We start from the raw sequence: 16,925 nt of genomic DNA, 5'->3' as shown, positions 1-16,925 counted from the left end.
CCAGTCTGCCTTAGCAAACTGCCACCTAGGGAAAGAGAGGGAAGGGCGAAAAGAGAAAAAGGAAACAAGAATGGGGAAATGATCACTTCCATGGAGGTCATCAAGAACCTGCCACGTGAAATCTAAGTAAAGAGAAGAAGAGCAGAGAGAAAGATCAAGACAAGAAAGGGTGCGAGTCCGAGAGTCAAAATGAGTGGGCTCACCAGAATTCAGAAGAGACAGGGAAGAAGAGAGAAGAAACGGCTCAAGGAGGCGACCCCGGGTATTCGTCAGAACGTCACCCCAAAGAGAATGACGACAATTGAAGTCACCCAGCAGGAGCACAGGCTCCGGCAAGGAGTCTAGGAGGTGTTTCAAATCAGGAAGAGAGAGCGGGACACTCGGGGGGAGATAAATGGAACAAACTGTGTACCATTTCCCCACAAAGATACGAGCAGCAGAACAATGGAGAGGCGAAGGAAAAAGCAAAGGAACAAAGGGAACATCAGCACGAATCAAGAGAGCAGAAGAATTAGAAGCCCCAGCAATGGCTGGGGGGGGGGGGAGAGAAAGGAATAGCCACGAAAACGACCAGGACGAGCACCAAGCATTGGCTCCTGGAGACAGACACAAAGGGGCGAAAACCGTGAAATCAGAAGTTGGAGTTCGAGGAAATTGGCGTAATAACCTCGAACGTTCCATTGAAGAATGGACAACGACGAGAAGAGAAAGGACAAAAACAGAGAACAAGGAAGAAACAAAGGCGAAAGAGCAACAGAGCACGTTAAAGAATATCAGGGTCGGGATCAGGGTCAGCAAAGTCAGGGTTAGGGGGCATGGGTAAACTGAGCAAAGACGGAGGGAAGGAAACGGGAGAACAGATCAGAGGTGGGCGGGTGGGGTCCGGAGGAGGAGGAGGAGGAGGAAGAGGAGGAGACAACGGAGAGGAGCAGTCAAGGACAGCAGCAGGAAGAGGGGGAGTAGAAAGAGGGGAGCGCACCTCAGCAAGAGCAGCAACCAAAAGGGAAGCAGGGGCCAAAGAAACCTCCATAGCAGGAACAGGGGGCGCAATCACTGAAACGGGAGGGGAAGGAGCAACAGAGCCAGAAGTAGGAGCTGAGGAAGAAAGCGAAGCCTTCTTACCCGCCAGGGAAGAGGAAGGAGAGGAGCCAGGCTTTCACTTCTGACTTAAAGAGACCGGTGTCCCAGCAACTACGTACCGGGCAACGGATTCCAGTGTCTCAACAGGAGAAGCCGAACGAGAGCACACACGACGGCCGTTAGGAGAGCGATGGACATCCGCCCGCACCGACAGGCGGTGGGGAGAGCCGATAGATGGAGGAAGAGGATGGGAAGGAGGATCGGAGGGGGACGAGGAAGAAGACACAGGAGACACGACAGACCGGGTAGAAGGAAGGGGAACCCCAGACAGAGGATCAGGAGGTGGATCCTTCGGGAGAAAACCCAAAGGAACAGAGGAGGGGGCAGTGGGCGCATCAGGGTCCAAGGCCCGGAAACGGTTGTGAGTCTGAGGAAGGCGGGAAGGACGAGGAGAGGAAGAGCGCAACACGCGAGCATAAGAGATATTAGCAAAAGGCGGGAGCCGGCGAACCTGGCGTCTCGCCTCAGGAAAAGATAAACGCTCCCGGTGCTTCAAGTTGAGGACGGCTGCCTCAAGCTTGTAATGGACACACGCACGGGAGAAGGTAGGATGGGCCTCACCGCAGTTCAGGAAACGAGCCTGGGGAGAAGTGCACTCCGACTTAGAGTGACCTTCACTCCCACACAAAGGACAGAGAGAGACAGTCCCAGAGCAGCGGAGGGCACCATGCCCAAACCTCCAGCACTTGTTACAAAGTCGAGGAGAAGGAATATACTCCTGGACAGAGCACCTAGCACCAGCAAGAATGACAGAGGATGGAAGGGTCCTACCATCAAAGGTGATCTTCACAACGCGAAGGGGTTGACGGCTACGACCACGAGGGGGACGAGTAAACGAGTCAACCTGGAGGACAGAATGGCCTTGGGCATCAAGGATATGCCGAATATCATCGTGGCAATCCTGCAGATTCCGAACACCGGTTGCAACATGGGGTGGGAGGAGAATAGTGCCAACACTGGCATTCATCTGAACGTTCTTGGAGACCCGAACAGGGATCTCGCCAAGGCAAGATAAGGCAGCCAAGCGGGAAGCCGCATCTTGAGAAGGAGCAGCAACGACACGTGTACCGAGACGAGTGGGGTTGAAAGTAACAGACGCATCCACGGAATCTACAAGATGCCGATGGAGGGAGAAATCGTCAGGAGGTGCAGAATCAAGAGGGAGGAGATCAAAGTATTTGGCCCATGAAGCAGGACCAAACAAGGCCTGATACGCATCAGCACGGGAAGGAATCGAGCGAGTGCGGTTGGGGCGCGAACGGCGTGGAGAATCCCTAGAGAGAGAGGGGTCAAAAGGCGCAGTAGTCACAACGAAAGACTTAGCCACACCAGGGAACGAAGTGGTCACCACCGGGGGCTGGAGGCTCGACCCAACCACAGAGGAGGGAGGGGAGCTGGGGGAAGAAGTCAGGACGGTCAAAGGAGGAGCAAGGTCGGGGCCCAACGCAGAGGGAGCTACAGAGCCTGGTCTTCCAATACAGGCCGACTCGGGGGCTTGGTCGCCCACCCCACGAGCCTGAGAGGGTACAACGGAAACATTCAACGACATAGAGACGAAAAGTGACAAATTCATCCACGAATGTGCCCCCATACCCACCATGGAGCCACAATTAGAGGCAGGACACCCAACAGGAAGCTATCGCCGATCATGCCGGGGCCCCCTAGGGGTGCGTCGTGAGTATACGCCCCACAAACGCCACCTTAAGAACCGTCAATCCGTCGAGATCGGGTTCAGCGACGAAAGGGGGATTGACAATAAAAGGTTCCCCTCGCTCGAGACGTTGGGTACTACAGTTCTACGGGTGCAAGAGTATGCCTCCTCAAGCACCCGGGCGTCAAAATAGAAGAAGTCCAAAGAAATAATCCAAAACAAGCAAAAGGTCGGCAGGAAATGACAAGCAGATAGGAGAAGAGGGGGAAGAAAAACGAAACATAAGGAAAAGGAAAAGCGATCCGGCACAATTGGAGAAGACAGCAGCAGGAGAGCAAGGCCAGAAAAGGTCAGAGGACTGCCCAACGGAGCATCACACTCCGGCAGCCGTCCACCAAGCCCCCTCACGACGCCAACGGGCCGGATGGGGAGGGGGGTATGGGCCAATAAGCCTTCTGCAGTTACCTCTGTTCTTATGTTCTTATGTTTCACCCCACATTTATCCCTTATGTATCCCCCCATGTTTTCACTTCTATTGTCTTTTCACCTGACCCAGTGCGGGTATAAAATCATCCAGCATTGTAAGATCTCTTCACTTGAGAATGAACCATGGAGGTTCGAAACGTTGTGCAAATTTTATAAATAAGTGTAATACATTCTATAGTAAATCACTTCTTTTCTTCACCTTAAAAGTACGAAAATGAGTTTTGGAGAACTCCTATTTCAACTAAGCCCTGATGCTAAGAAAATAGTTAGAGGGATAGAAGCCCTAAACCAGAAAGTAATAAATACAGAATATGCGGTCATATTCAATGAAACATATATATATATATATATATATATATATATATATATATATATATATATATATATATATATATATATATATATATATATATATATATATATATATATATATATATATATATATATATATATATATATTATATATATATATGTCGTACCTAGTAGCCAGAACGAACTTCTCTGCCTACTATGCAAGGCCCGATTTGCCTAATAAGCCAAATTTTCCTGAATTAATATATTTTCTCTAATTTTTTTCTTTTGAAATGATAAAGCTACCCATTTAATTATGTATGAGGTAAATTTTTTATTATTGGAGTTAAAATTAACGTAGATATATGACCGAACCTAACCAACCCTACTTTACCTAACCTAACCTATCTTTATAGGTTAGGTTAGGTTAGGTAGCCGATAAAGTTAGGTTAGGTTAAGTTAGGTAGGTTAGGTAGTCGAAAAACAATTAATTCATGAAAACTTGGCTTATTAGGCAAATCGGGCCTTGCATAGTAGGCTGAGAAGTGCGTTCTGGCTACTAGGTGCGACATATATATATATATATATATATATATATATATATATATATATATATATATATATATATATATATATATATATATATATATATATATATATATATGTCGTACCTAGTAGCCAGAACTCACTTCTCAGCCTACTATTCAAGGCCCGATTTGCCTAATAAGCCAAGTTTTCCTGAATTAATATATTTACTATAATTTTTTTCTTATGAAATGATAAAGCAACCCTTTTCTCTATGTATGAGGTCAATTTTTTTTTATTGGAGTTAAAATTAACATAGATATATGACCGAACCTAACCAACCCTACCTAACCTAACCTAACCTATATTTATAGGTAAGGTTAGGTTAGGTAGCCAAAAAAAGCTAGGTTAGGTTAGGTTAGGTAGGTTAGGTAGACGAAAAAACATTAATTCATGAAAACTTGGCTTATTAGGCAAATCGGGCCTTGAATAGTAGGCTGAGAAGTGCGTTCTGGCTATTAGGTACGACATATATATATATATATATATATATATATATATATATGTCGTACCTAGTAGCCAGAACTCACTTTTTGGCCTACTATGCAAGGCCCGATTTGCCTACTAAGCCAAGTTTTCCTGAATTAATATATTTTTTCTAATTTTTTTCTTATGAAATGATAAAGCTACCTATTTCATTATGTATGAGGTCATTTTTTTTTATTCGAGTTAAAATTAACGTAGATATATGACCGAACCTAACCAACCCTACCTAACCTAACCTAACCTATCTTTATAGGTTAGGTTTGGTTAGGTAGCCGAAAAAGTTAGGTTAGGTTAGGTTAGGTAGGTTAGGTAGTCGAAAAACAATTAATTCATGAAAACTTGGCTTATTAGGCAAATCGGGCCTTGCATAGTAGGCTGAGAAGTGCGTTCTGGCTACTAGGTACGACATATATATATATATATATATATATATATATATATATATATATATATATATATATATATATATATATATATATATGTCGTACCTTGTAGCCAGAACGCACTTCTCAGCCTACTATGCAAGGCCCGATTTGCCTAATAAGCCAAGTTTTCCTGAAATAATATATTTTCTCTAATTATTTTCTTATGAAATGATAAAGCTACCCATTTCATTGTGTATGAGGTCAATTTTTTTTTATTTGAGTTAAAATTAACGTAGATATATGGCCGAACCTAACCAACCCTACCTAACCTAACCTAACCTATCTTTATAGGTTAGGTTAGGCTAGGTAGCCGAAAAAGGTAGGTTAGGTTAGGTTAGGTAGGTTAGGTAGTCGAAAAACCATTAATTCATGAAAACTTGGCTTATTAGGCAAATCGGACCTTGCATAGTAGGCTGAAAAGTGAGTTCTGGCTACTAGGTACGACATATATATATATATATATATATATATATATATATATATATATATATATATATATATACAGGGGGGGTACCACCTCAGGTGCAATTATAGGGACCCACAGCCTCAGAGAAGGGAACACAGAGCATTCAGGGAAAACTTGCCATTTAACTCTGAATACGTAAGAGTGTTCGCTTCTCCTACCACCCCCCTTTTTTATGGTGTACACTTTATTATGCAAGGTTATACAGTTACATATCTGATTTTATACAAAAAATGAACATTAAGAGGACACAAAAAAAGTTCGCTTCCTAGAGGCTGTAGATTTCCTCGAACTCCTCCGACGCCGGGCAGGAACCGAGGATGCAGCGAGCATTCCCCCTCTGGATCGCAACACTGAGGCGCTGAAAGAGAAAACTTGCCGCTCTAGGGTCTCTTGTGATGTTAATGAGCTTGGAACCAAGATCCTTAAGATACCTTCTTGCACTCTCTCCCCATGGGCCTAGGTTCTCAGACCCTATTGGAACGAAGTTGTACCGATGATCTAATTGCCTGTACTTGACTGACTTGTCTCTTTCTCTGTGTGTCGCCGCGGCTCCTGCTGTGCCGGCAGAGAGTTTGATGTATGTGGTTGCCAGGGTGGATACGCAAGTATAGTCCCATGCCAACTGTCTGCCACCCTTCCACATACGCAGTGTGATTCCGTCTGGTCGGCCGTCAAAGCTAACAGAGTCACGGTTCAGTAGGTTGCGGGGGCTCTCTCTCCGCTGAACACTGAGCAGAGGCATGGCTTCTTTTAATGATGTCATTGACTTCGTCGTGTCTAGTGTGCCAACCACCAGATTTCCCACAGTGAAGGCTATGCAATCCATATTCAACAGCATCTGTCTCGCCGCAAATACACCTATGAACAGTGTGGATAGGGGCAGCAAGATGGAGAGCGACTGCAATACGGAGTTCCTGCGGATCAAGACGTGTGCCTGTCGCAGACATAGGGACTGCCAAAAGGAAGTCCCCTGCATAGGAAGCCTGCACAGCTGTGAGGCGTGCACGATCACTGGGGGTTGTTGCTTCCTCCAGCAGAGCTGTGGCTTCTTTGTCTACAATGGGGCTGTCCCAACTGGATTGTTTCTTGGCTTTCGGCATGGCTGGTCTGAGTGCTGGGTCTGCTATGGCACCCCATTTCGTGTCGCATTCCGTGTAGTGGGGGTCCTGTATCCCCGCTACATCACTCAGGGTGTCAGGTAGAATGCCCTTAACCAGGTCATCTGATGCTGAGGAGGAAGACAGGAAGGCTGGGACAGCAATTTGGGTGGCGGTGCGGACACCCATGCCACCGAGCCTAACAGGAAGAGTGGCTTGTTTCCACTGGCATTCGTTGATGGAGAGGTTAACAACTTTTTCCAGCATGGTCTTCAGTAAGAGGTCATATTCTTCAAGCTTTCGGTTGTCGTAAGATGGGGCGCACCTCAGAAAGTAGGTTAGCCTCGGAAGGGATAGGCATTTGGTGAGGAGATAAAAAGCATTGTGGGCATCGATGTCACCTATTCTGTCTTCCATCCTCCTAAGGTCTGCGATTTTCTTGTCAAGGATCTCCTCAATGGCATTAGACCCGAGGGGGGCTCCAAGGAGGGTGCTGTTCTTGGCCCTAATGACATGGGCTTCAGGCAAGGCAGACACTATTCTAGCTACGATGTCTGGGTTGGAGGAGACTACTTCCCACTTGGAAGGGTTCAGGACGAGACCCAGGCTTACTTCTTATTCCCTTATTTTCCTGATATCTACCAAGAGGTGGTCTACGGTGCCAGCTATAGTGCCATCATCCAAAAACCAGATGTTGAACTCGCTGGACAAGCTTTCGGTGATTTCTTTTAAGACTAAGAAGAAAAGAAGGGAAGCAAGAGGATCAATATATAAAAATAAATAAATAATAGGTATTACATATAATAATGGTGCTTCCCAAATCAACAATATATACAATAGTGTATGCTTTGTGAGTCTTTGAAAACAAAAAAAAGAGAATGGAGTGTAGGAACGTCAACAGAAAACGATGTTAGATTGGAATGTCTATGGAGTACACTAAAATCAAATCGAAATCAAAATCAATATATTTATACAGGTAAAAATACATACATAGAAGATGAGATACAAACATAATGTTGGATTTATAGATAGAGTTTGTATATATAATACCTAAAGTAACGAATACTGCGCTTCAGACAAGGTGTGGGGAGAAAAACCCCTTAGACTAAAGATTAATACTAACTGAGATTAAAGTATAAATTGTGTTGAAATAATGAAAAAAAGGGATGGGGGGGAGGGGGAACATGGCAGAAATCAGCAATTATACAACTTGGTCGACAAACAGTATTGCTTGAAAATAGCAAGACAAAGGTTAACATTTAGGGGGTATCGTAGGTTACATGGAGTTTATTAGGAATAGTACTTAGTTTTTCTCTTAAACTGGTTGGGAGAAGTACAGCCTTTGACATGATTGGGGAGGTCATTCCACATTCTGGGTCCCTTGATTTATAGAGCATTTCTAGTTTGGTTAAGGCGCGCTCTTGGAATATCAAATAGGAATTTGATTCTGGTGTGGTGCCCATGGGTTCTGTTACAACCTTCTAGTTCAGTTTAATTCATTAATTATGCACCCCATACCCATCTTGTGGGCGGTAGTGGAAAGGGTTACAGAGGCACATAATGGGCTCAGGGAATGAACGCCACAATTCATTTAGCTAAGCAAGTTACAATCTTGGTGAACTAGTAACAAAATTCAGAATAAGTCGTCACATCAACAATGGGTTCGAGATCGACCACAAGTACAATTTGTGGTCTATCTCGAACTCATTGTTGATGTGACGACTTCTAGGAAACTGTTAAGGTAAGGACTGACATTAGAGTTCTGAGTCTTAAATACATAGAGTACACATGAGAGGATACCCATACTCATCCTGTGGGCGGTATAGGAAACCCCATGCCCATCCTGATGGTGATAGTGATCCTATACCCATCCTAGGCAGTAGTGGACCCCAAACCCATCCTATGGGTGGTAGTGCATCCCATACCAGGGTGAAGAGGGTGAAGTTTATGGGGCGAGGGTGAGGTTTATGGGGCGAGGGTGTGGTTTATGGGGCGAGGGTGAGGTTTATGGGGCGAGGGTGAGGTTTATGGGGCGATGGTGTGGTTTATGGGGCGATGGGTGAGGTTTATGGGGCGAGGGTGAGGTTTATGGGGCGAGGGTGAGGTTTATGGGGCGAGGGTGTGGTTTATGGGACGAGGGTGAGGTTTATGGGGCGAGGGTGAGGTTTATGGGGCGAGGGTGAGGTTTATGGGGCGAGGGTGTGGTTTATGGGGCGAGGGTGAGGTTTATGGGGCGAGGGTGAGGTTTATAGGGCGAGGGTGTGGTTTATGGGGCGATGGGTGAGGTTTATGGGGCGAGGGTGAGGTTTATGGGGCGAGGGTGAGGTTTATGGGGCGAGGGTGTGGTTTATGGGCGAGGGTGAGGTTTATGGGGCGAGGATGAGGTTTATGGGGCGAGGGTGAGGTTTATGGGGCGAGGATGAGGTTTATGGGGCGAGGGTGTGGTTTATGGGGCGAAGGTGTGGTTTATGGGGCGAGGGTGAGGTTTATGAGGCGAGGATGAGGTTTATGGGGCGAGGGTGAAGTTTATGGGGCGAGGGTGAGGTTTATGGGGCGAGGGTGAGGTTCATGGGGCGAGGATGAGGTTTATGGGGCGAGGGTGAGGTTCATGGGGCGAGGATGAGGTTTATGGGGCGAGGGTGAGGTTTAAGGGGCGAGGGTGAGGTTTATGGGGCGAGGGTGAGGTTTATGGGGCGAGGGTGAGGTTTATGGGGCGATGGGTGAGGTTTATGGGGCGAGGGTGAGGTTCATGGGGCGAGCATGAGGTTTATGGGGCGAGGATGAGGTTTATGGGGCGAGGGTAAGGTTTATGGAGCGATGGGTGAGGTTTATGGGGCGAGGGTGAGGTTTATGGAGCGATGGGTGAGGTTTATGGGGCGAGGGTGAGGTTTATGGGGCGAGGGTGAGGTTCGTGGGGTGAGGATGAGGTTTATGGGGCGAGGATGAGGTTTATGGGGCGAGGGTGAGGTTTATGGGGCGATGAGTGAGGTTTATGGGGCGAGGGTGTGGTTTATAGGGCGAGGGTGAGGTTTATGGGGCGAGGGTGTGGTTTATGGGGCGAGGGTGTGGTTTATGGGGCGAGGGTGTGCTTTATGGGGCGAGGGGTGAGGCTTATGGGGCGATGGGTGAGGTTTATGGAGCGATGGGTGAGGTTTAAGGGGCAAGGGTGTGGTTTATGGGGTGAGGGTGTGGTTTTTGGGTCGAGGGTAAGGTTTATGGGGCGAGGGTGTGGTTTATGGGGCGAGGGTGTGGTTTATGGGGTGAGGGTGTGGTTTTTGGGGCGAGGGTGAGGTTTATGGGGCGAGGGTGAGGTTTATGGGGCGAGGGTTTGGTTAATGGGGCGAGGGTGAGGTTTATGGGGCGAGGGTGTGGTTTATGGGGCGAGGGTGTGGTTTATGGGGCGAGGGTGTGGTTTATGGGGTGAGGGTGTGGTTTTTGGGGCGAGGGTGAGGTTTATGGGGCGAGGGTGTGGTTTTTGGGGCGAGGGTAAGGTTTATGGGGCGAGGGTGTGGTTTATGGGGCGAGGGTGTGGTTTATGGGGTGAGGGTGTGGTTTTTGAGGCGAGGGTAAGGTTTATGGGGTGAGGGTGTGGTTTATGGGGCGAGGGTGTGGTTTATGGGGCGAGGGTGAGGTTTATGGGGTGAGGGTGTGGTTCATGGGGCGAGGATGAGGTTTATAGGGCGAGGATGAGGTTTATGGAGCGATGGGTGAGGTTTATGGGGCGATGGGAGAGGTTTATGGGGCGAGGGTAAGGTTCATGGGGCGAGGATGAGGTTTATGGGGCGAGGATGAGGTTTATGGGGCGAGGGTGAGGTTTATGGGGCGATGAGTGAGGTTTATGGGGCGAGGGTGTGGTTTATGGGGCGAGGGTGAGGTTTATGGGGCGAGGGTGTGGTTTATGGGGCGAGGGTGTGGTTTATGGGGCGAGGGTGTGCTTTATGGGGCGAGGGGGGAGGCTTATGGGTCGATGGGTGAGGTTTATGGGGCGAGGGTGTGGTTTATGGGGCGAGGGTGAGGTTTATGGGGCGAGGGTGTGGTTTATGGGGCGAGGGTGTGGTTTTTGGGGCGAGGGTAAGGTTTATGGGGCGAGGGTGTGGTTTATGGGGCGAGGGTGTGGTTTATGGGGTGAGGGTGTGGTTTTTGAGGCGAGGGTAAGGTTTATGGGGTGAGGGTGTGGTTTATGGGGCGAGGGTGTGGTTTATGGGGCGAGGGTGTGGTTTATGGGGCGAGGGTGTGGTTTATGGGGCGATGGGTGAGGATTATGGGGTGTTATGATCTCAGCCTGCAGGAGAAACGAGTCTCCCTTCTTGAGAGTTATTCAGCAAGCCTGACCTAACTAGAAGGTCTAGCAGATATTGAGGTGATAACCCATATGAAAAATGGCTGGTTGGATATGTATAACAGGTTGAGATTATGGGCAATGAAGGAGAAAACAGATAAATGACTGGCTAGGAGATGTGGACACTTTGCTGGAGGCGTGAGGCTCGCTTCCGGAGGACCTTGACCTCACTTGAGTGCCAGACATCGCAGGGGGAAGCCGCGCTCCGTTGAGCTCCCGTCAGAAGGGAACCCCTAGTGATATATCTCTGAGAGAAGAGAAGTGTGCAGACGTGCCAGCTGTGGAACCGAGCTGGGAACGTTGTGGTCTCAAGTCCTGGTCGAAGAAGAGAGTATCAAGCCGGCCAGAGACATTATTGTGGGCTGTGTGGAGCGCCCTGACCAGACGCCGTCAGAGGGAAAGCGCCCTCGATCAGTTAATCTGTGGTAAGCACAATATACGCCAGTTCATAGTGATTGCATTGTAGTTGGTCGTGTGCCCAGCGACAGTAGCGATGTTTATTTATAGGTTAGACATGTTTTAATAAGGCAGAAGGCCTGAAATAGGAGAGTGAAGAGGGAGGAGCACGGAGCGACGTCCATCCCCTCTGAGCTCTGACGGACGACTGAGGGAGCCTGGCTCCGGATGGAGGAAGACCCTCCCAGTGAGTGAGGGCCGCCACCAGGCGAGGTGGAGTATGGACCCGCCCAAAACGGGGGAGTCCACTCTCACTGTATGTAGAGAACAGATAGAGGTTTGAGGCAAGCATATTGTGTGGTTATTTTTGTTTATGTGTTAAAGGGGAACATTTTATTGGAGTGTCGATGGGTTGCAGGTTTGTTCTTTGGGGAAGAAGTTGCTGAGAACTTCGAAGCCAGCAGATGAAGTAGCTGATGAGACTCCAAGGTAGTGGAGCAGAGGACCTCGAGCTGTGAGGAGAAGCAGCAGTGAAGAGGAGTGTCACGTGCTTCTGTAGAGGTGGAGAAGCACCACAGTTGCTCGGGGAAACTTCATGGTGTAGCAGCCAAGAGAGCTGTGGAAGAACCTAACAGAAGGGTGAAGCACCGTAGTTGCACAAGGAAACTTCATGATAGCAGCCGGGAGGAGCTGCAGAGGATCCTGGTAGTGAAGCCCGGCAGAACCTAAGGATATTAGGGTTGTGAACTTCCAGAGGTGGAAGGGGAAGTTCTGGTGGATTACTTATAGGGAGTTGATAGTGTTTGGTTGTCAGTAGCGTGCAAGACGCAGTGAGAGGTGAGTGACTGTTGGCATCCTTATGTCAAGGAGTTTTTATATTGAAGTATCAATGAACATTTATACTGGTATATGTTATTGCATTCAAATGCTGGTTTTCTATATATATATGTTATCTTGCTGATGGTGCAACAGTGTGTAGGCTTGACCAACTTGAGGAGGTTAATAGTATCAGGTGGTGAACCAGGAGATAGGATACCACTTGATAAGCTGATAATAGAGTTCTGATGGTATTGGAGTGCAACCTGATTGTGATATTATAGAGTATAGGATTCATTATTATTATATGTGTGTATGTATCGTGTATGTGCTTTGTTCAGTAAATGTGTCACAATTTGCTGGTGTTTGCCCTTGTCCTAGTGAGGCTTCCCAGGAGGTAGTAAAGAAGGAGAGAGAGAGAGAAAGAACCATGAACCACTGCTGTGGACAGGGTAAGAGGTAATACTAGTAAGTCATAGGGGGGTTGAGGAGATCATATCTCATAAGGAGAGAGTGGGGAGTCACAGCGGCTCGAGTGGGTGTGTGCACGTGACAACGAGGCTAAGTGTTGGAGCCGCATCCCCTAACGTGTGACGTTGAGCCCCTCTCCAAGAGCCAGAAGCGCCAAGGGTGATCTCCTAGTATAAGCACTCTGCCGAGTTGTGGGTTGGGTTGTCCATAGAGAAGGATCGACGACGACAACACCAACCAACCCACAGTCTATAATAAATTGGGGGCCTGTCCGGGAGAGTGAACTGACACACCCACACCCTGTCCAAGAGTGTATTTGTACACCCTTGCCGAAATAGATAAACTGTGTGAACGCAGGTGTATATTCTCTCTCTTGGGAAGACTCACAGGACAAAGATGGATAAGGTGCAAGCATTCGTGGAGTCAGGCAAGCCTGAGGACTTGGAAGGTTGCACGAGGGATCAATTGAAACAGATAGCAGAAAAATGTGGCATTAGGTTGAAAGCATCTAAAGTAGCTGGGATGAAGGATGAGATCCTGAGGCAGTTAAGAGCCAAAAGTGAAGCGGCAGAGCAAGGAGCCCAAAAAGGAGCTGAAAGTGGAAAGGAGGATGATGGGCAGGATGAAGTGAGATCCCAGGGATCGAGTAGGAGCAGCAAGAGTAGCCGCAGTAGCAGGAGTAGCCGGAATAGGAGCTTGGAGAGATTCCAGTTAGAGCTCCAGATGCAGCAACAACGAGAGGACAAGGAGAGACAGTTCCAGCTGGAAAAGATGAAGTTAGAACTCCAGATGAAAAGGGAAGTAGAAAAAGAGAAAACCAGAGTAAGGGAACTGGAGTTGGAACAAGAGAAAGAAAAAGAGAAAGCAAGACTAGAGGTCGAAAAAGAAAAAGAGAGAACAAAACAAATGCAGATAGAAGCGAATAGAACCTTGGCTGAGCAAAGGATTGAACATGGGTTGCCAGAGAGCACCACCCAGGTATCACACCCACCAGATGTTAGGGTTAGGGAGAAGGACATTCCCTTGTTTGTTCCCGAAGAGGCAGAGAGCTTTTTCGAGCACTTTGAAAAAGTAGCCAGCATCAAGGAGTGGCCACAGGAGGAATGGGCCCAGCTGGTCCAGTTAAGATTGACCGGTGCAGCCAGGGAGGCATACACCCAATTGTCACTGGAAGAGTGCCAGGATTATGCCACAGTAAAGAGCAGCATATTGCGCTCGTTTCAGTTAACCCCAGAAGCTTATAGAAAGCGCTTCAGAGAGATGATCAAAGTTGGAGCATGTACGTTTGCTGAGACAGCAAGAGATCTGGAAAGACGATTCCAGAAGTGGATTGAGGCTGCTGGAGTTGGATCTTATGCTGACCTGAAGCAACTGATGGTCATGGAGAAGTTCTTGGAGATGATGCATCCCGAAACAAAGTTCAAGATCCAAGAAGCAGGGATAAAGGAGGTGAAAGATGCCGCAGATAGGGCGGATATGATTACTGAAGCGTACTAAGAGCTTAAGGGAGAACAGAGTGAGAAGCGAGGCGAGACTGCAGCAATAGCAGATCCAATGGAGTCTGGGGAGGAAGAAATTATGAGAGACCCAGAAGAGTCTGGGGTGAGAAAAATTTTGATAAATGGGCAGATAAAAGTAAGTACCCAAAAACTCAGAAGAGTAGGTCGCGCACTTCATCTGAAAGTGAAGATGGAGGAGCCAAACGAGAAACTATTCGTGATCCAGGGAATCAAGAGTCCAGTAAAGCCCCACAGAGTGCAGGTAGTGTACCTGGCTCGAGGAACTCTTATGTGAGTGGACAAAGTCAGAGCCACTTTGGTACGTATAGGAGAGATTTCTCCCAGATGAGATGTTACAGTTGTAACGGATTGGGTCACGTGATGCGATATTGTCGGCAGGGCAAGAGAGTTGTGACCCTGGCCATGTGTGACCCACGAGGTAAATATACTAAGGTGTTCCAAGACAAACCACAGAGATCAAACTTAGTGAACGAGAGGTATAGGCCGTTCATGAGCAAAGGTTGGATCAGTATAGGAGGCCAACCTGAGGTAGAAGTTGGTATCTTAAGAGATACCGGAGCTAATCAGAGCTTGATTGCGAGAAGCCTGATTGGGAATGATCGACGGTTAGCTGGCAGTGGGAAGATGAAAGTATATGGGTTATTGTCGGAGAGTGACATGCCCGTATGTACTGTCCAGCTAAGGTCGGAATATGTGTCGGCGGAGGTGATGTTGGGAGTGTGCCCCGACATACCTGTTCCAGGAGTCCAAGTGATCCTGGGGAATGACTTGTGCGGGACAAAGGTGTTGACAAGAGTCATGGAGGAGACTGTGCCAGAGGAGTGCCCAGAAGGCCACGGCACGTGTGGGACACCTGAGAGTGTGAACCTGACTGACATCCGAGGAGATGAGTCAGGAAACCGCCAAGCCATTGAGTACCCTGTCTCGGTAGTGATGAAGACAGAGGTGGCCGACGAGGAAGACACTGGAGAAGATGATACAGTGTCGATTCAACCAGTGGAAGATATTGATGTAGATATAGCATGGCTGTTTGATGAAGGTCCAGCCCAGGAAAATGAAGTCTCGGTGAGGTCAAAGGTGAGGATGACCCAGCCGAAGAAGAATACTGTGGAGAGAGTTGGCCTGAGTAGAGCCCAGACTGCTGAAATTAAGAGTCGGAAGGTGAATGCAACTGTGCTGAGTAGGAATGAGGAAAGATGTGGACATACTGAGGACGGGAGTAGAGCGTCACGTTGTCCACAAGCACAGAGACATAGGGATAGTGGAGTTGAGTTGTTTGAGATGTCAAGAGTTGACATGTTTCACAGAAAACGTGAAGAAAAGATAGCGAAGAAGAGTAATAGCCGAGAAAATGAAAGGAGAAGAGACAGTATGTGTGGAGAGATGCTTACGAGCACTCTAGGAGAGGTAGAGCGACATGCACAGTCGAGTGCTGTTGGTTGTAGTATGGTGCCCGAAGAAACTTTTAGGGAACGAAGAAGAGTTGAAGGAGAAGAAATGGAGTGGTATAGAGGTGAGAAGTGTGGGAAGAGGATGATGATGCAAGCATGGAGGAATAGAAGAAAGCCGAGGACTCGATGGGAGTCGAACAGGATGAGGTCTCAGATAAATGAGGAGACGAAAAGGAGGATCGTCGGTGAAGACGAGGGAGTGAGGTATGATGACAGGAGACGGAAGTATAATGGCAGTAGATGGAAGTGTGAAGACGACAGAGGAGGTACAGACAGCAGATGTCTGACTCTGGACGGGAAGAGAAGAAGACGAGGAAACGGAGGGTGGAGACAGTAAGTAGAGTGGACCAAGGGAGTGCAGGCGTCCAAAGAGGACAGCCTAGCTAAGAGGTGTCAGAGAAGTCAAATCGTTTGTGAGAAGATCATATTTCTGGAGAGTTGTGAGCCAGATGTTGCAAGGTGCAACGAATTAATTGTAGACTCCTAAGAGAGTATATGGGGTGAAGAACGAGACAGTGTGGTGGCGGATGTATTATCCCGAGCTTTGCCACTGGAATAACTCTCAAAAATAAGGGGAGGGGAGTGTTATGATCTCAGCCTGCAGGAGAAACGAGTCTCCCTTCTTGAGAGTTATTCAGCAAGCCTGACCTAACTAGAAGGTCTAGCAGATATTGAGGTGATAACCCATATGAAAAATGGCTGGTTGGATATGTATAACAGGTTGAGATTATGGGCAATGAAGGAGAAAACAGATAAATGACTGGCTAGGAGATGTGGACACTTTGCTGGAGGCGTGAGGCTCGCTTCCGGAGGACCTTGACCTCACTTGAGTGCCAGACATCGCAGGGGGAAGCCGCGCTCCGTTGAGCTCCCGTCAGAAGGGAACCCCTAGTGATATATCTCTGAGAGAAGAGAAGTGTGCAGGACGTGCCAGCTGTGGAATCGAGCTGGGAACGTTGTGGTCTCAAGTCCTGGTCGAAGAAGCAGAGTATCAAGCCGGCCAGAAGACATTATTGTGGGCTGTGTGGAGCGCCCTGACCAGACGCCGTCAGAGGGAAAGCGCCCTCGATCAGTTAATCTGTGGTAAGCACAATATACGCCAGTTCATAGTGATTGCATTGTAGTTGGTCGTGTGCCCAGCGACAGTAGCGATGTTTATTTATAGGTTAGACATGTTTTAATAAGGCAGAAGGCCTGAAATAGGAGAGTGAAGAGGGAGGAGCACGGAGCGACGTCCATCCCCTCTGAGCTCTGACGGACGACTGAGGGAGCCTGGCTCCGGATGGAGGAAGACCCTCCCAGTGA

Source organism: Procambarus clarkii, chromosome 31 (genome assembly GCF_040958095.1).
Source record: "Procambarus clarkii isolate CNS0578487 chromosome 31, FALCON_Pclarkii_2.0, whole genome shotgun sequence".
NCBI classification, from domain to species: Eukaryota; Metazoa; Arthropoda; class Malacostraca; order Decapoda; family Cambaridae; genus Procambarus; species Procambarus clarkii.
This window is presented reverse-complemented; position numbering follows the sequence as displayed.